The sequence below is a fragment of the Podarcis bocagei genome (assembly GCF_964188305.1).
Source record: "Podarcis bocagei genome assembly, chromosome: 8".
NCBI lineage: Eukaryota > Metazoa > Chordata > Lepidosauria > Squamata > Lacertidae > Podarcis > Podarcis bocagei.
The window spans coordinates 59,267,831-59,288,042 of record NC_138133.1 but is presented as its reverse complement, the minus strand read 5'-3'; the positions used below and the strand labels follow the sequence as shown (position 1 = coordinate 59,288,042).

Below are 20,212 nucleotides of genomic sequence, written 5' to 3'. Positions count from 1 at the left end.
TCATAATTTTGCAAAGCCTGTTTAAATTAATCCTGTAGTTTATTAAATCTGCTTACTCTGGTAAAAATGCAGCACAGCTTTGGCAATGCTACTGAATATAAAGTTTCTTTCCGCGCTTTTGACTTTCCCTAACAGGTTCCTTTTCCAAGAGATTGTAAGCATAGAAAATGAAACTGGTTTGTGTACACTGAGGATGGATTAGCTGTGGCACACGCAGAGCTGTATATTTCTGCCAACATGCATCCCAAATGGAATTTATTTTGAGTAATCGCAGGTGAAACACATTAGCTCCATCCGCCCCGGAGTCGCTTGGAGCAGAGCATTTGTTAATTCATCTCCCTTGGAGGGGTTGCCTGTAATGTCTACCTAGGGGGCTCATTCATAAGTGCTATCATTACTAGGTGTGCTGGAGCATTGCAGAAGGATATTTTCCCAACCAGATTCAGTTTATGTATGATTTATTTATTAGCGGGATTCCTATAGCCATCCAATAACAATAAAATCAAATTTAAAATATAGTAAACAATAAGCAGCCACAGTCCTTAAAATGGTCTAAACAACAACAAAGGCAGCTGAACCAAACTGCCCCTTTCATTTTGTACTTCTAATGGTAGCTGTGAAGTGTTTATTAAAAACTGGACATGAAAGGGCCGGATGAACCTTTCTCAGGAGACCATCTGGGATCTCCAATGGAAAGAGTCTTTTCTCACATCTCCAGCCAGCCAAACTGCCATTAGCAGAGGGGCAGCACGTTGACCTCAGAAACAGAGGGGAGTTCTCCAACTGTCTCTTATGCAAGTAGGCAAGTCCTGGGATTACTTGGTTCCAGGCAGCTAGAGCCAAAAAGCTGAAAAGTTGCACCAAAGTCTGAAAACTGGTAGCCAGTAAAGCTGCTATAAAACTGACATAACACGATCCCTCCTGCCAGCCCCAGATAACAATCAGGCCAAAGCATTCTGAACCAATAGAAGGCTGCAGGCTGTTTTCAAAAGCAGCCCCAAATACAGTGCATTACAGCAATCCAACCTGAACAACTGTGGCCAAGTCTAACTTATCCAGAAAAGGATAGTACCGATGGTACAGGTGAAATTGATAACAGGCACCCCTGCCCACCAGAAGAATGCATTCAGAAGCAGAGTTGGATCTAAATGTCTCTGGATCCCCTTGTTGCATCGGGGCAGTATAGACCTATTCAAGTGCGGTTAAATGCAAATCACCATGCTTCCTTTGCAGGTGCAAATGGGGGGCAGGATTTGGAGGACAGTAGTGTGACCCTAAAACAGTTTGCAGGGGAAAGGAGAGGCTCGTAAACTGAGAGGCAGCAAATTGCCTTTCCCGATTTCTTGTTAAAAGCTGGTGATTCTGACAACGGTTTTGGCAGTGGGAGAGATCCAGGCTTGTATCTCTGAGAAGGGGTGGTGGAAGGAAGTCCCATTCTGCCACTGAAGGAAGTCCCATTCCCTGAAATTTTGTGAATTCTTTTGCACAGCCCTCCTTCTACCTATTTCAGGAATCACTCCAAAATCTCCCTCCCTCCCAAATCTAGCAGACCCTAAAATAAGACAATAGGATAACAGTCCCTATGCCCAACGCTGGGGGGAAAACACTTCTTTCTGCTAGGCATTATATGTATAGTGCTAACATTTTAATGCCATATGGGAAGAAGCTCCTTTTGAAATTGGGACTCTTGAATATTAGCACTATCATTTCCTCCACATATCAGAATGTTTGGAATGGAAACATAGAGGAGGTGAGCTTTTCCTTCTCTACAACTGGTTTCTCTAACCTATAGGGAAAAAATGGGGTGAACCAATTAGAAGCCGTTACTCAGTTGGCTTCATTTTTGTTTTATCTGGCAGGAAGGAATAAACTTTCATGTGTGAAGTATTACTGCTTCATGTCTCTGTACACAATTAATTTTTTCCCCAGGAATTGGCTTCCACCCAAAGCTTTCAAAAAGGGTCTTTATGCATTGCGCTTCATTCCTTTGCTGAATTTCAGATTTGAAAGTTCTTGGGGAGAGATTCCCCCCCCCCAAAGAAAATGCTTTATTATCATATGCAGACCCTTGAAATATGCCAGTAATGCATGAATTTTTGTTGTTGGGTGTGTGTGTTTGTTTCTGCTCCTCAAACTTGTTTCTCCCTGCTAAGTTGTAAAGAGATGAATTCATCCTCAGCAATTTACTTTTCAAGAACTTTCTGTTTACATTCCAGCATCTGGCCCAGAACTATCCTTTATAAAAGTATAACATTTGAATTTTGCTCGTATTTAGAATAACACTCTGGGCTTTTGTAAACTAGTCAAAAAGTTGGAACTTTATGACTACTGATTCCCAATTTACCTGCGATCTTATTTTATCTACGCCATCCAACATCTGGCTTTGCTTTGAAATGTTACAAATGGGGCTTGTGTGCTTGCCCAGTGCATAATGTCACAGCACATAACAGAGAAGGAAACCCAAGAAAGTGCTGTTGCTAAACACGTATGGGCCCAAGAAGAAGCCTTTAGTGAAGTCTCCACAATGCTAACTTCTTTTCATATGGGTAAAAGGAGCACTTATTATGCCAGTATCAATTTGCTGCAAAATTCTATATCTGCCTTGGTCGACAAATATCTTACTCTGAAGCAAATGCACCGAACTGAATGAGGTTACTGAGAAGCAAGGAACTTACGGAGACCATCCTTAGTGATTTGGGGTTGCAAAAGACTTTTGATACATTTTGCTTTCATGTAGTGGTTGCTGTTACTAGGGAAATTCACTCTCGCGTGTGGCGTTCAGACCCTCTGACTCACGTACCTGGTCCTTCTTAGAATAATATCACATTATGGTTTGTTTGAAGTGTGGGGTGGGGTGGGGGAGGCATGGAAAGTAAATAGCATAGGATATGTGTAACCACTTCCAAGGAGAATAAGCAAAACATCTAATATCCAAAAAGGGGTTCATTTATGGCAACTTCATTTTTGCTGGTAGTCCCAGATCCCATGAACATTTGGAATATATTTATGAATAGAATCTTAATATTCATGGGGCCTTGGGAACATGCCAGAGCATCAAATAAAAAGTTCATGGCAAGTTAACTCTGGAGGGGAACTATAGCAGAATGTCAACAAGCCCACCGCAAGGAATAATGCTAGCACAGTACAACTTCTCTCTCTCTCTCTCTCTCTCTCTCTCTCTCTCTCTCTCTCTCTCTCTCTATATATATATATATATATATATATGCAATTATTTCAATTGTTAACCCTTCTCAAGCCACTTTAAAAATAAGCACTGTACAAATTAAAGTACCCTATCTATATACAGTCATACCACAGGTTACGGACGCTTCAGGTTGTGTTTTTTCGGGTTGCGGACCGCCAAAACCCAGAAGTACCGGAATGGGTTACTTCTGGGTTTCGGCGGTCGCGCATACGCAGAAGCGCCGAATTGCAACCCGTGTGTGTGTGCAGACATGCCGCTGTGGGTTGCGGACTCTGCAGGTTGCGAAGATCTTGGTCAACATCCCCTCAAAAATCCACTGTCTGCTCTTTCTACTTAATTTCTGTTTGCCCTGGTTCCGCTTCCCCTACACTGAGCACCCACCTTTGAATATGCCAACATTTCACTGGATTTCAAGACTGGACACTTGACTCTAAACAGAGAAGAAATGCAAAGAGCTTCCCTCTGTAAGCATCTGCCTAGGGGATAAAATGAAAGGCAGCAATCTGAAACAATTTATTTTGAGTAGAAACGGTATCTTCCCCAGTCATTGCAGTGCCAAGGGTTGGTGTGTGTGTGTGCGTGCACGCATGCGCGCACACACGTACGTGTATTTTACCCATACATGATGAATAGCAATGGCAGCAGTAGGACCCTACTTAGCTGAAAGGGTTGCCTGGCCATTCTTTGCCCCTAACCAAAGCACTTCTGCTATTCAAGAACATTTGCTCATGTCAGGATTATGGGAAAACAGATTCCATGCTTGTTCTGCTTCTCCTATCAGAAATACTGATCAACCACCAGTATACAAAGGCCACTCAGTCTGTCAAGTGCAGTAAATCCTTAATTTCAAGACCGGCCTCGGCATGCCTTGGGAGTAGGAAATAATTGGTAATTTCTAAGTGACAATTTTTGATCTGCTCCTCAAGGTCAATATGAAAATGCTGCTCTGTTTTGATCAGGTGAGTTTTAAAGACTTCCTGACATGCCATGAATGTGACAGAGCCGTCATTCACGAAGATGATACAGTTACCTGCTCAGAGGTGCAACGGCAAAGCTGACAGCCTGGCCTTTGTTACGGCTGACGTGAAAAGAAGGTCAGACTGAGGGGCTGCAGACAGACAGGTCAACTGGCAGCCTGGGATGGTGCCGAAGGTGCTTCCTTTCATTCAGAGCTGGAATCCAGCAGCTTGTAAATGCTCTTGATATTTCGTCTCTTGCGACTGGCTCTTTGCCTTTTGGTATTTAACAGTTTGTTCCTGGCAAAAGATCAACCTTAATTTGAATTTAGGGGGTGGGGGTGGGGTGGCGGAGGAGGAGGATGAATAGACCCCACAAGGGTTGTTTAGAGGAAATATACAAGTTGGCATTGTGTGTGTTAGTTCACTTTGGGTTCTAACTTTCGATAGGGAACAATGCATAGAGAGAAGCTGAGCTCTGCATCACAAGCGCATCTCACAATATGCAGACGATTAACTGCACAGTCTTCAGAAAGGAGCTCCGTTGGGCATCTGGCGTTATGGCCATTTTTAATCAAGGGGCACCGAAATTTCAGAATCTTGGAGAAATGTGGTGTCAAAAATGAATAAATCAGTGCATCGTCTTGTAAATTTGGAAAGGATTCCCCTTGCAACCTTGAATACTTTATGCGAGGGGTTGAATTCCACAATGAAATGCCAGCTGCCATCAACAAAAGAAAAGAAACATCCACCATCAACGCTGCTAATTGTGTCAGTATGTCAACGGTCAATGCACTATAATGTTAGGCATGCTTTTCAGTTAAAAAACTGAAGCATCAGTTGCAAAGATTCACAAAGGATGAAGCTTCACATTCACAGGCTTACGCTAGTCTGGGGCCACATTTCATGTTTATGTATTTGATCCTGATCCAGCTGGGGTTATTGGCAATGCTTCTACTGCCTGCAGTTATAGATGTGGTCTAATTTACAACATGCCATTGCACGAGCCACAGGATCATTTCACAGTGGCTGGTAGCCACCATCACAGCATCTCTGGGGCACGTGATGATGCTGAGGAATTTACCATTGGGCCATGCTAATGCGAGAGTTCTCTAGGTTGGAGCAACAATGAACTGTGAAGCTGATACTAACACATTATTGCTGCACAAAGAATGGGTGGGGATTAAGAAACATTTTTAAAAAATTATCCCTCAAATCAAATATTAAAAGCAAAATACAAAAACCTGAAACTTACACAGCAGCAATGAATTGCAGAGTTCATTACACCTCTGTTGTAGAGCAGTTGGGTAACAAGAACTTGTTGCCTCTGTTACATAGCTGCTTCATGTATCATGTATTCATTCCTTTTTTTTAAGCCTTCCCCCATCAAAAATACCACACCTCCACCACAGTTCTTTTGCACCAGCCGAAACACTGTTCTACTGCCTTAGGTTTTTTCAGTGAAGGGTCGCACAGAGTGGTGCTCCAGGATTTGGCTGATAAACAACAGGCTTAATTGGTAAAATTCATTTTCCCTGCACCCCTCAGTTCTGGAAGAAAGCCAGAACTATGCAGATGGCAGAATGACAAAGTTTGGGGTTTCTTATTGAAGAATTAACTGAGGTGTATTTGATTTTGATTTAACTAAAAGCACAGATACAGTTCCAGAGCCATGCCATTGCATACACTTCATTTTTTAAAATAAACATTTTATTTCAAATGCTGGGTTTTCAGAATGTATAGCTGCGGTTCTGAATTATTGTGGAACGTGAGGTTTAAAAGGGATGTTGAGCAGGAACCATATGAATCCTTTTCATGAAAGAAGTTGTCACAAAGCTATATTCTACCCGTTGCTGTTTTTGTAATTAAACACTTGCCAGACACCTTTAATGTTTCTTTGTAGGGCTGTGATTTAATCCGAAATATATGATGGTATATGTCAGGACTGTCAGATATTGCACCTTATGTTTTTCTCCCCAATATTTAGAGATAAAAAATGACAATGCAATTCCTGATCATTTATTTGTCAGGGACTGGAGCAGTGGCGTAGCGTGGGTTGTCAGCACCCGGGGCAAGGCAAGTAATCTGCGCCCCCTAACCCGTGGATTTGCGCCCCCTAACACTAACCCCCAGATGTTGCGCCCGGTGCGGCCCGCCCCCCCTGCACCCCCCACGCTACGCCACTGGACTGGAGAGGGGACGAATGGAAGAGACCCCCTCTTCCCCATCCTGAACCTTCAAGGGAAGAGGAAGACAATATAGATTTACAACAGTGGTTTGTGGGAGGTCACAGCCCAAAGCCAGATAAGGGGAAAAGTTGGGAAATAATGGAAGAAAAGAAGGGGGAGGCAAAGCCAAAGCAGCTGGCTGACACGTCATTACTAGAAAGCATTCCAGACCCCCCTTCTCCCAGAACCCAGCGAGCATTGAAAGTGGGAGAGCAAAGGGCCCAGAGACAATTTGCCCTAAGCGGCCACCATAAGGTAGGTGGTGCTATTGACGATTTAGGAGAGAAGGGGATGGAGATTACTTGGAGCAACACCATGACTCCAAAAGGCTGCATTTCTAAACCCCTCTCTCTCTGAATATTGAATAAAAGACATTCGTAATAACTTTCCTTGTTGATCTATTCCTGGTAGCCTACGGTGGGGTAGGGGGAGATTGGGTTCCCTGACGCCTGACATTATTTCCCTGGACATCTGTAATTCTGCCACCCAGGATACTATAATCATACACTTTGTAAACATTGCCTATCTTTATAGGAAATCAGATGGCTTCCCTCCACCACCCATCTCACTAGGAGCCTTGCTAGCACAACATAGTGCATACCTGGTTATCCTCTTGTAAGCAATTTTAAAAACTGCATTTTACAGTGGAAGATCAAAGATTGATTTCCCGCCTTTAAAAAAATTAAATGGCATTGCAATGGAGGGTGTTGGGTTGCTAATTTGATTGAGGAAATAGTGGGAGTGGCTCTGTTTTCATGATCTCAATGCCTCACTCAATGCCACACAGAACCTGTATTTTCCCTGCTCTGCTATGAAAGCCTCTTCCTATCTACACATAACGGAAGCGTGTATTTCTCAGTGCCCTGGTTCTCATGTCTGAGAGGAGTCAGAAGTAAAGTTAATGGAGGAAAAGCATCGCCCTCTCATCTGAATGACCTCAGTGTGTATTTTGATTGAGTTACATAGAGGTAGAGTGCCAAACTATTCCTAATTATGGATGTTGGACAATTCTGTGGGAAATGGAAACAGGAGTAGAAATTGCCAATGTTTGCATACTCACTCCATGTCTGGAATGGCATACCCTCCAACATTTCTCTGATGAAAATAGGAACATCCTATTCCCTGATAATAGTTTTGTTATTTATACCCCGCCCATCTGACTGGGTTGCCACAGCCACTCTGGGCAGCTTCCAAAATATATGAAAACATAATAAAACATTAAACATGAAAAAAACTTCCCTATAGAGGGCTGCCTTCAGATGTCTTCTAAAAGTTGTAGAGTTACTTATCTCTTTGGCTCGGGGGTGGGGGGTCGCATAACTCAATACCCTCCAACATTTCTCCAGTGAAAATAGGGATGTCCTAAGGAAAAGCAGGACATTCTGGGATCAAATGAGAAACCAGGAGGGCTTCTGTAAATCCAGGACTGTCCCTGGAAAATAGGGGCACTTGGAGGGTCTGGAATGGAAATCAATTCAGCAAAAAAGATCATCATTATCTGTTGCTGTTGTTTTCAGCCTGTAAACTAAACATAACTGACATTCACTGGGAGATGAACCTCTGCAGGCTGCAGCATAACTAACTGGGCATCCTCTGAAGATCTACGTGAACAACAGCATGGTTGATATGGAAGAAGATAGCAGAGAAATAAAACATAGAACCTGTGTCATAAATAAACTGCTTTGAGACTACCTTTAAGAATTCATTCACATCTTGAAAAAATATATAGCCTTCCTTGAGCAGTTGCTCCTCTCCATCTTATAGCTCTCAGGCATATCAGGTGCTGTCTGGCCCCTTTGTGCTTTTGTGGGAAAGTGAGCTCATGGAGAAATCTGCGTTGCCGTCTTTTCTGTTTCTTATCTGCTCTTATTGGAATTAGTGCAAGCCAATTCTATGGCTAAACAGAGAACGAAAGTTATAGATGGACAAGTGATACATGTGCTAGCTAATGGACCATGTACTTCAAAGTTATTGGACCTGACTTGGTCTCCTATTATGTTGGTACTGTACCATCCAAGAGCACTAGTCTGCTCCAGGTGGTGTGTGTGTGTGTGTAGTCAGTAGCTGGTACATGTGGTTTGGTGGAGCTACGGAGTTTCCCTTCCAATGCCAGCATTGTTGCTGCTTTCCTGGACAGGCCTGGGCTGGAGGTAACGCCAACAGGAACACTGCTGCCAATTCAGTGCTCTTGTCAGTGCAACTGTTTGGCCCCAACCTCCCTGCCTCCCTGCCCAGTCCAGTCATGCAGCAGTGAGGACAGCGTCGGAAGGGCACCGCTACTGCAAGCACAGGGCCAGCTCAAGACATTTTGACACCTGAAGCAAACCACAAAATGGTGCCCTCTTCCCCTGGCTGAGGAAGAGGAGGGGAGTGAAGATCTACATTGGGAACAAGGGTATGCAGACACCAGCAGCGTCTCCTATTTGTCAAGTGGTTGTTGTAATGATAGCATTGTGCGGGCAGATTTGACCTCCAAGGACTGAACCACAGCTCTTGCTGCCACTGCATTAGCAGCAGTGGGCAATGCATTCCTTGGAGGCTGGATCTGCTGCCCCTGTGGATCCTGCCTCCTGAGGCGGTCGCCTCACCGTGCCTCATGGGTGGGCCAGAGGGGTCTCATATTCCTTAACTGCATGCTCCTGGAATAGGGCTATGGCTTCTAGTTCCACCTCCAGTTATTTGCATCCTTCACTTAAGTGCCTGAGTGTTGAGTGCAATCAGTGTTGTAGCATGGGGGTGCAAGGGGGGCAGGCCGCACCGGGCACAACATCTGGGGGGGGGGCGCGCTCGCTGCCTCCGGAGTCGCCGAAGAGCCTCGGGCGCAGGCTGTAGCAGAGCCGCATGTCTCGGGGAACCGACGAGCTGTGCGCGCGTCCGGGCTGAAGGCGTCCGGCAGGCAGCGGCTCTCAGCGCTCGCCGCGGTCCCTGCGCGTCAGGGCCGCGGAGGACGCGCCAGGCAGCCCCTCCTCACAGCCCCGCCTCCGCCGCTGCTGCTGCTGCAGCTGCTGGGCCATGTTGCATTTTCCTCGCCTCTCTGCCCCCCTCCTCCTCCGGGCAAGCGGCGTCGTTTGGGCGGCAGCGCCAGCGGCAACTCGCCTCAGATCACCTGACGTGGCAGGTTAGGGGTTAGGGGGCGCAAATTACTTGCCTTGCCCCGGGTTAGGGGGTGCAAATTACTTGCGTTGCCCCGGGTGCTGACAACTCACGCTACACCGCTGAGTGCAATCATCTCAAAGGAGCTGGCTAAGCAGGAGTAGCTGCCAACATGTGCTGTCTAGATTGCCTGAAGTGTCTACACATGACCCACTGCTTATGCATAGACAACTGTTTTCAGATGTCAATATTTAATGTACAGAAGTTGGGGAGAGGGGGCATGCAGACTTGGGAGCAAGGCTGGATTGTGCACCCCTATTCTGGGGATGAGCACCAACTTGGTAGGGACCAGCAAGGTGGGGAGGGTTTGAGTGGTGTTGCTTACCTGGCTTCTCAATAGGGGGGATTTCTTTGCAGGTGATCAAGAAGGGAAGGACAAGGCAGCCAGGAGGTTGGCACAGTGTGGGTATAGCAATGGAACTAACACAATGCTCCCACCACTGTTCCTGTATTGTTCTGATCTTCTTGCTGTTTCACAAGCACCCCTTTCTTTCTCTGTTACTGGCAGCAACCTCAGCATTAGGAATCCAGGTAGGCAACATGGTTCCACCTTGCTCTGCCCTGCCAACTGCTCGGACCCTAACTTCTGAACATGACTTGTGATGGGGAAGGTCTCCCAAAGCAGGGAAGCGGGTGGTGCTGTGGTCTAAACCAGTGAGCCTCTTGGGCTTGCCAATTGGAAGGTTGGTGGTTTGAATCCGAGTGATGGGGTGATTTCCCATTGCTTTGTCCCAGCTTCTGCCCACCTAGCAGTTTGAATGCATACCAGTGCAAGTAGATAAATAGGTACCGCTGCGGCGGGAAGGTAAACAGTGTTTCAGTGTGCTCTGGCGTCTGTCACGGTGTTCTGTTGCACCAGAAGTGGTTTAGTCATGCTTGCCACATGACCTGGAAAGTTGTCTGTGGATAAATGTCAGTTCCCTCAGCCTGAAAATCGAGATGAGCACCGCACCCCATAGTCTCCTTTGACTGGACCTAACTGTCCAGGGGTCCTTTACCTTTCCTTACCTTCAAAAGCATGCAGCAAGTGCCTGAGGCACAGTCCAAGCACTGCCTTTAATTAATATGCTGCTTCTGTTTTCTCCCCTACAGATGAAAGTTGGTACTAATTAATGAGGTCCTAATTTGCAGTGTCCTCCTTTGGAATCTAGACAAACATAGAATTTCCTTCATTCATCCCATTGGTTGACTGCTCACATCTGCAGCATATGAATGTATCCTTAGAAAAGAATGAAGGCCTGGAAGGAAACAGCACAATAGCACTGGACAAATATGGGACAAACCTCAAACATGTCAACTACCGCAATAAGGAGCAACGGAGGAGACATAAGTTAGCTAGAGTCATAAAGGGTGCTGAGTTAAGAATCCCTGTATTAGTTGGATTTCAGCCCAGTCAATCAAGAAGAGGAAGTCCTTGGGGACTAATCATGCCTCATCATGATTATATAACAGGTCTAGCCAACATAAAAACTCTGTTCAACACTTATTTTTAGTCTAAGATTTCCCATTCATCTTTTCTAATAATTAGGCTAGTCTACAAGAAGTCCACTTCAAATTACTAATTTGATCTTCTCAAAATGGCTTATTAATCTTCCCGGAAGCAAGTCTACCTTCATTTGCGGTTAATGAAAGATTTCCTTTCCGTACCCTGTCAATCAAAGGCTGAGGAGAAGATGTACCCAGAAGTGTGGCTCAGGATGCCAGCTGTCAAAGAGTTCTAAGGGATTACGTGTAGGTAACAACAGTATTATTGTTTCCAGTGGTGTTAATAAATCAGCCAGCCGTCCTCTGCTTTGGACTCTGGTGTGAACCTTCATGATCTGAAACACCTGCAAACACCACCAGGCACTGGAGGAAAGGAACTTTTTAGTCCTGGGATTGCACTGACAATTTCTCGTTTAAATTTAGGTCTGTCAGTACTGGTGCTTTGCCTAAAAGTTCTCCTACATTTTTTCAACCATTCTGCAGCACTTAAAATGAGGGGAAAAAATTGTATCCAAAAATTATCAAAAAGGAAAGGAAAATTTAGAGAAATTCTCATGGCGCAAGTGTGAGGTGTTTTCCCCCCTGTAACACTTAACTTACTTTCAAGGTTTGTAAGTGTCCTTTCATGCATTCTGCTAATTGGCTCTCCAGTGGTCTGCACTCTGCAGACTTAGAACATGAGACTCTTACTTTCAGGGTTGTGGGTTCAAGCCCCACATTGGGCAGGGGGTGGGATTCTATGCTTTCCCCCAAAACTGTATGACACCCTCAGCTAAGATTTATTGTAAGCATGGGAAGATGGGGAGATTGTGTACTGTGTGTCTGACAGCTGATTTCAGCTGTCTTTCATTGCTTATAAAGAAAGCAATGTGGAAACTTAAATAGGCAAAAGGGAAGAGCTTCCTTTAAAAACAAAATCAGTGAATGCACTGATTTCAAGTGCTCAGTAGCAGTCTCCCCACCTTCCCACACTAGACAAAATTACAGAGCCATTCGAAAGTGTGCTGAGAAAGAGGCAGAAAAATTGTATCTTTAAGGGACTTTGCAGATGACATTTACTTTCTCCACAGACAACCACCATGGGAGAAAAACACAGATGTGTACACCATTGTTCATGAAACTAACAAACAGCATCTCTTTTACCACAGTTGTGTGTTTTAGGAACTCACCCTCTTCTCCCATGTAAGCTTTGGTTACCTTGTGTTCTGGGAGGGTTAAACAGATGTGCCCAATAGTGGGGTCATTGTTGTTATTTTTAAACATTGGCTTTAAAAGAACCTCCTTGCAATCTGCAGTTGTCTTGTTGAAAAGAAACTGGCTGTAAAAAAAGCATCTGCTATATTGTCCTGTAAGGTCCATGAATCTGCACCACTAAAGTGTATCAAGTTATCCCCCATTTGATAGACAATCAGTATACCTGAGAGCTAGCCTTTTCTGACAAGGTTATTTCATCTGATAGAGTATCAAATGGCTTGTTGATTATTCTGACTTCAAAGGCCACTGGCGCTGATATCTTCAAGGTGGTCTGTAATGCTCAGAGTGTTGAAGCCACCTGTCAATGTGGCTGCAAAATTAAAGAGAATCTGTTGGGAAATGAAGGGTAAACTTCCTCTCTTTCAGATTAGCTTGATTAGCCTTGAACAATTTAACTTCTACAAGCCAGGCTTGCTACTATGGGAAAAAGTAGACCTAACATCTTGCTTGAAAGAAGAAGGATGTGTGGACCCATACGGTTTTTAGGTGGGGGAACTTTTCCTCCATTCCTCATTCATTGTTTGGGATGGAAAGTACTCAGCCTATTATGCCTTCCCGGATCATTGCTCGAGTTTTTAAATAAAAAAATGTAAGTATAATTTCAATGTCACCGTGTTCATTGCTAATCTGAAAAAATACATTTGATAAAAAAGCTCATTGGCCACAGGCTGCAGGAAATGTCTACAAAAAGAAATATGATTGAAATGAATAGTATTTTGACAACATGCACACCTACTAGCTCCTTCTTAATGTTCAGTAATGCTCATGCAGGGAAGGCTTGTATTTTGTATCTTGAGTGATACACACACACACACACACACACACACAATAGGGGGAAGAATCTTATTCACTGGCATATTAAATAGAGCATAAGGGGACAATGCCTTCCTTGGAGTGTGTGTGCATGAATATGCACATGAAGCTCACTGCACATGACAGGGGACTGCTGATACACAGATTTCTTCCACAACACTTCTTCATCTCCAAAGGAAGAATATGTTTCTTAATTCTCCTCTTTGATCTGCCCCGCCCCAATAAATGCATCTGCAAAAAACCCAAGAAAAACAAAAGTCTTTCAGGAGGAGATAATTGATCCAGTGTCTTTCCTTGTCTGAAGATCCTTTCTTTCAAGTCACACCCCTTTCCCCTGCTCCCCAATTCCATTTTTGTGCACCCTCTCACAATCAACATGAGAGGTAAACCAATTGCTTAAGGCCACATAAGATCTGTACTGGATCAGGCCAGAGGCCCCTCTAATCCAACGTCCCTTCTCATACTGGCTAACCACCTGCCTAGGAGGGCAACAGCAATTTCCCCACTCAAGAACCCCAGCAACACAAAACCACTTTGAGGTTTTCTACAATTAAGCGGTATATACATTTTATTAAATAAATAAATAAATAAATTTTATAAATAAATAAATGCCTATACTGTAAACCACCTTATAAATTCAAGTAATCAAGAAGAAGAAGAAGAAGACGAAGACAGGGATGTCAGTCCAATTTCATATTTACTGGGCCATATTGGCTCTTCCAATATGGAGGGCACAAGGAGGGCACAAGGAGAAGGGGACGACAGAGGACGAGATGGTTGGATAGTGTTCTCAAAGCTACCAGCATGAGTTTGACCAAACTGTGGGAGGCAGTGGAAGACAGGAGTGCCTGGCGTGCTCTGGTCCATGGGATCATGAAGAATCGGACACGACTAAACGACTAAACAACAACATTGGCTCTTCCATGCCACAGTGATGGATATAAATACACATGTAATCACCACATATAGAAAAAAATAGCAAATGTGATTCTTCTCCTTTATGTGGAAAGTTTTGTTCATCTGCCTGATGATCTTAGAACACACTTTTTCCACCATGGGAATATGTGGCAGAAAAATCGCAGCTATTCCTACCTCCCTGATACATGCACCAGTGTGGGTTTGCCATGTTCAGGGATATCTGCTAGTTACCCAGCAGAAGCAGGTGGATCTTGTTAAGTTGTGGGTAGACATAGCAGACGACATATTTCTCCAAAGCAGCTCTTTATTTGTAAGCTGGAACAGAACTGAACAGCAAACAGCTCAGCCGGCCTGCTTTTATAGGCAGCCGGCTGTCAACATTGTAGCAACAACAACCCAGGGTTTCCCGCCTAAAGTAACGGACGTGGACCTGAGTGAAAACTATATACACAATACTCCTGGTGGCATAGGCGCCGACTCCATGGGGCTTGAGGGGGCTCGAGCCCCCTCAAAAATTTTTTTGGGGGGGCTCAGCCCCCCCAATAATCTCGGGCGGGCGCCCTTCCAGCAGAGCGCCGGCCCCGTCCCCCGCCTCCTCCTTCGCCAGCCAGCCAGCCGCGCGCCCTAATCGGAGAGCCCCGGCCGGAAATCCCGCGAGAACAGGGGAATCCCGACTGGCCACACCTCCCAGCCAGCCAATCGGCTGGCTGGGGGGCGTGGCTTGCCCTATTTAGGGCCGGAGCCACTTTATTTGCATATTCATGAGCTTATTTATTATTCATGAGCTTTCCCGGGCCCCCCCCCAATATTTTTTCTAAGTCCGCGTCCCTGCCTGGTGGCCAGGGTGAGAACTTCAATACATAACAGATCTGGGCAGGGCTGGGTGGAGGGACATCTCCTCCTCATCCAAACTGCTTCCATCACGGCAGATCAGGGCTTTTGGTTGCCCTATTAGTCAGATACCAGCCACCATCTTTAAGAATGGTTTTGCAACTGAGGCAGAGGTTTGCATTCATCTGGGCGTCTGAGCAACCATCAAGTGCAACTGAACTATGGGAAATATTTAACAATGTAATGTCTGGTTATCCCCCCCCCCCATTAATGTCTCAGCAGGGCAGTTATAAGAATGGACTTCAATAAATAAGTGATTATATTGGGAAAAAAGATTTACAAATGAGTCTGAGAGTTACCAAGACCACAAAATTTGATTCAACTATCAGAAGAGGAAATGGCATAGGACTATATTACATTAGATTGTCTACAAACACATAGGCAAATCCAGAGCAATTAGAAATAATTGAGGAAATCCTTTATGCAGTTGATTGCAATGCTATTATAGCTATGGCATATTTCCTAGATGCTCTGGGGTACATGGAGGGGGGAACTTATTTTTAAAAACATGTCACAAATATTGTCTGTATAAGGAATAAAATGATTTTTTTGTTGTTTGGACTGGAATAGCAGCCATTTTACTAGAAGGTGGGAAGACTGCACATACTCAATGTAAGGTACTTTTATGCTGACAAAAAAAGTTGCACCAACACTGTATAGAAGCAAAACTAAAGCAGATAGATGATAGATAGATGATAGATAGATAGATAGGTAGGTAGATGGATAGATAGATAGATGATAGATAGATGATAGATAGATAGATAGATAGATAGATAGATAGATAGAAGCAACAATGACTCCAAGTAGTGTTTTGTGGCCATTGAGAAATTTATTTATTTATTTAGCAGATGTAATGAAATCAAGGGATCCTTTCTGGAGAAAAATATCATTTACTTGGTTGAGATATCTTATTCCTTGAGTCAGACCACAAGAAGCAGTTGTTGGATATACAGTCCACTTTGGCCAATATTCAAAACATATGAGCTGCCACAAAATAAGAAAGCCGATTCAGATAGAAGATTTGCACAATATCGCATTGTGTTAGGAGTGGAACTCTGCCTATAAGTAGATCAGTATCAAAAGAGTGTGATAACATTCTTTAAAGCGTGCATACTATCTCATTTTTAAAATGCAGTATATGGAGCCGAATTCTCAGAAGGATCTATTCTTGCACACTCCGTTTATTTTATCCTGACTTTAAGAATATGCACGGTGGCATAAGCAATGGCATCACTTTACAAACTATAAATTATGTGGGTGAGTAATTGAAATTCAGAGTTTTTCCACATTTTAGAAGTTGATGAAGTAACTCTGCCTAAGCTAACAATGGATATTATATTGGATATTATTAAGGAATTTTAAATCCCAACTTGGAATTCAAATGCACGTTTTCTAGAACTGTCTAGATCTCAGTTCTTACAGGAGAAGTAGCTGGTAATCGCTCCCAAGAAAGAGACTTTATGGGTTGCATCCTATGGTGGTTTTGCGCTAGTGAAAAACACTTTCACTTTTTCAAGCAAGGGAAACAATGTTTTTTCTATCCATGTTCTTCCATCCTCATCCCCTGCAGTTTTCTGCACCCGTGAAAAGCTGTTCTTTAGGCTGGGGAACTGTTCTAAAAGGTATGGGATATAATAGAGTGGCTGCTGCAGAGGATAACTGACAATTGTTTACATGAGCAGATGTGGCAGCTTCTCCTTCCAAAATGAAAAGAACACAATTCCCAATAAAACTAGTCTTTGCTGTAATAATAAACAAATGCTTGGGGCACATATTTAGCATTTGCTATATTATATTTACCTGAACTAGTCTTTATTTATGGATCATAGCAGTACTTTTTTTCTGCGGGGACGCAGGACGTATGCATACCCCTAAACATTTTGTTTTTAATGAGTTAAATATTGTTTGTTAAACAACTAATACAAGGAAACTTTAGTGGGGTATAAAAAAATATACACCAGTGTGGTTTTCCAAGACACCCCCTCCAATTTATAATTATATTCTTGGAAGAAGTATACCAAATAAAAATACGCTGACTATCTGAGTAATTTTTAAAATTACACTCACTTTGTTGGAATATTAGTGGATAAACAGCCGGGAAATCTTGCAGAGAATAATTGTTATAAATTTTTATAAATGTATACTACTACTACTACTATTGTGATTATTACTTCATACCTTTAAATCCCACCATTCTTCCCAAAGGTGCTCGCTGCAGCAAATGTACTGTATTTTCTGGCGTATAAGATGACTGGGCGTATAAGACGACCTCCAACTTTTCCAGTTAAGATATAGAGTTTGGGATATACTCGCCGTATAAGACTACCCCTCTTCCAACGCACACCAAATAATAATAATAATAATGTCAGGGGTACAGGGACAGAGGCACAGGGAAGGCAGGAGATGGAGAGCGATGGGGAGGAATCCCAGGACAGCGAGGAAGAGGATGACGATGACGCAAGGGATTCCATGAGTCTCTCCAGCGAATCAGAGGATTCCCAGAAGGGGGCGCCAGTGGTCAGGGCAAGGGGAGCCCCAGGGGGAGAGTGTCAGGAGCGGGGGGCCAGCAGGGGACCCCAAAGCGGCAGCTGGGAATCAGGGCCGGCTTCCCCACCAGAGCGCAGCGAAGGGGGGGGGAGGCTCCAGTGTGTCAGGGGAAACAGCTCCGGCAGCAGAGAATGAGGAGGGCTCAGAGGAAGCCATTCTCCCGGAAGGGGAGGAGGGCAGTGAGGGGAGTAGAATAACTGTCAAAAGGAAGGTTAGAGGTTGGGCACGTGCGCCAAGTTCAAATGTAGAGGCGCGCGGAAGTACAGGAAGCCCGGGGGAGGAGCCAGGGCCCAAAGCACGCAGGAGGGGGGGAGAGCAGTCTGAGGATTTGGCGTCAGGAGAATCCCGAAGAAGCGGAACCCCAGCGGGCAGAAGGACCCTGCGGAAAAGGAAAGAGAGAAAGAGGTGGAGCAGCGTAAGCCTCTTAAACTGGTGTAGGGGAGGGACGGATTCAGAGGGGACTTCTACCGTCTAAGGTTAACAGACGTGGGGGCTGCGCGCCTCGGTTGTGGAACTTACTATGAACTGCAATAAACGTCCTTGTATATAAGAAGAACCCGGCGTTGGTCTTTCGTGAGCTGAGACCTGTGGCAGCCCTGACAAATAATAAAACCAGTCTCCAGTCCGGCTCGGAAATCCGCTCCACTTCCCAGTGGTTGGGGGTGCGCTTAATGCTGTTGTTGGTTCCCTGCCTTTGTTGTGAGCCTTTCCTTTTCTTTTACTGTGGGGGCTGCTTGGGCTGAGGCAGCAGCCACATGTCTAGTTGCTGAGGCAACGCGAAGCCGCCATTTTGGACCACGTGGTCTACTACCGGGAGCGGTTAGGGTCATTCTGTTGCTGGTGATTGGGGGGGCTTCTGGGGCCAATTTTCAAGCGTATTTCTGCTTCATCTAGAGAGCTTGGTGTCCTCTGATTTAATTTGCTGTCATTTTGTCCTTTGGTGGGGAGCTGCTGCTGTAGCCGGCGTATAAGACGATGACCGACTTTTGAGAAGATTTTCCTGGGTTAAAAAGTAGTCTTATACGCCAGAAAATACAGCATTTGTGATAAAACACGACAATAAAAAAATCTAAAAACAATCAACAATAAAAGCAGGTAAAGACAATTCCAATAAAGATGCAGATTAGGATAAAGATCTCTACTTTAAAAGGCCTCTTGAAAGAGGAAGGGTTTCAGTGGGATCTGAAAATACCGCAGAGACATCGCCTCTCTAAGGGGATGGAATTCCAAAGGGTAAGTTCACCAAGAGGCGGATTTAGGGGAGTGCGACTGCTTTGGGTGCACTGGGTGCAGAGCCTCGGGGCATCACAGAGGGCTTTGCAACTATTACGTTGAATGGGCAGCAAGAAGCAGAAGGGGGCACCGAATTTGGGCATTGCACAGAGCGCCACTGGATTTTGACACCCCAAGGTCCGCCATTGGTCCACCACACTAAAGGCCTGATTCCCGTATCATACAGAACGGACCTGCTGATAAAAAGCCCTGTCCCTCAGCATAAAGTGATCAACTGGCTGTATAAGGAGTGAGACAACATTTTAGGTTTCCTGGTTCCAAGCCGTATAGGTGTATCACGAAAAAGTGTGGAGGTTTCTGTGGATTTCTAAGGAAATATTTCCTGAAATCTTTCTCAGGCGCCATAAGAAGCGCTGGCAGATACACTGTGGAGAAGAAGTGTGTGTGCACACGAAAGCTTATACCAGAACAAACTCAGTTGGTCTATAAGGTGCTACAGTGGTGCCTCGCAAGACGAAATTAATCCGTTCCGCAAGTCTCTTCGTCTTGCGGTTTTTTCGTCTTGCGAAGCACGGCTATTAGCGGCTTAGCGGCTATTAGCGGCTTAGCGGCTATTAGCGGCTTAGCGGCTTTAAGGAAAAGGAAACAAACTCGCAAGAACTCGCAAGACGTTTCGTCTTGCGAAGCAAGCCCATAGGGAAATTCGTCTTGCGGAATGACTCAAAAAACGGAAAACTCTTTCGTCTTGCGCGTTTTTCGTCTTGCGAGACATTCGTCTTGCGAGGTACCACTGTACTAGACATTTATTTATTTATTTTATTTTGACTGCGTCAGACCAACACAGCTACCTACCTGAATCTGTGGGCACCATATTTAACTAAATTGCTATAGACTGTTATGCCCCCTTCCTACAATTAGCTACATTTCAGACAATAATTTTGTGATTTAATAAAAGATGCGGGCAGTTTAGTGATGGCTGGGTCCAGAGCAGTTTCATGGCCAAATTTCAGCACTATTAAAAAATTCCACTGTTGCATAAGGCAGAAAGTAAAATGTGGCCTAAGGAGATGTAAAAGAGATCTCAAAGTAGCTAGGCCCATTACCTGATGGGCAAACCCAGATCTTTCTTTTTCCTGCCTTTGTCCTTCTAACAGCCCGCTTGAATCGAGGGCCAGCTGAGAAAGAGAAGATGGGCCTTTGACCCCTAGACAGACCACAGAGATCAAAGACAGTCCCTATATGTGTCAGATGTTATCTTTTTTGAAGCAAGTGGCCATGATGTTTTGTGATGCAGCAGTGTGGAAAACACACAAATAACCAAGTTAGTTAGTGCTGAGAGAAAGAATGATTGACGCTGTGGCTCAGAAGAAGTAAGAAACTCGACAGAAGAAAAGATTTGGTTTTAGTTTACATGAGAGTCATCCACTCTCTGGAGGGATCAAGCAGGCACGTATATATTTTTTTTTATAAAAAAAACCCACACGCAAATTAGTAGGATTAAGTAAATATTATGGCTCCAATCTAGAGAA

At 44.4% G+C, this 20,212-nt stretch overlaps 1 long non-coding RNA gene across 1 annotated transcript in view; it reads right to left on the bottom strand.

The window, feature by feature from the left end:
* Positions 1 to 17,254, bottom strand: part of LOC308593195 — a 33,067-nt gene extending 15,813 nt beyond the window's left edge. Inside the window, exon 1 of the long non-coding RNA XR_014010836.1 lies at positions 17,082 to 17,254. This is a non-coding gene — a long non-coding RNA (uncharacterized lncRNA). The remainder of the gene's footprint in view (positions 1 to 17,081) is intronic.
* Between the last annotated feature and the right edge of the window lie 2,958 nt (positions 17,255 to 20,212).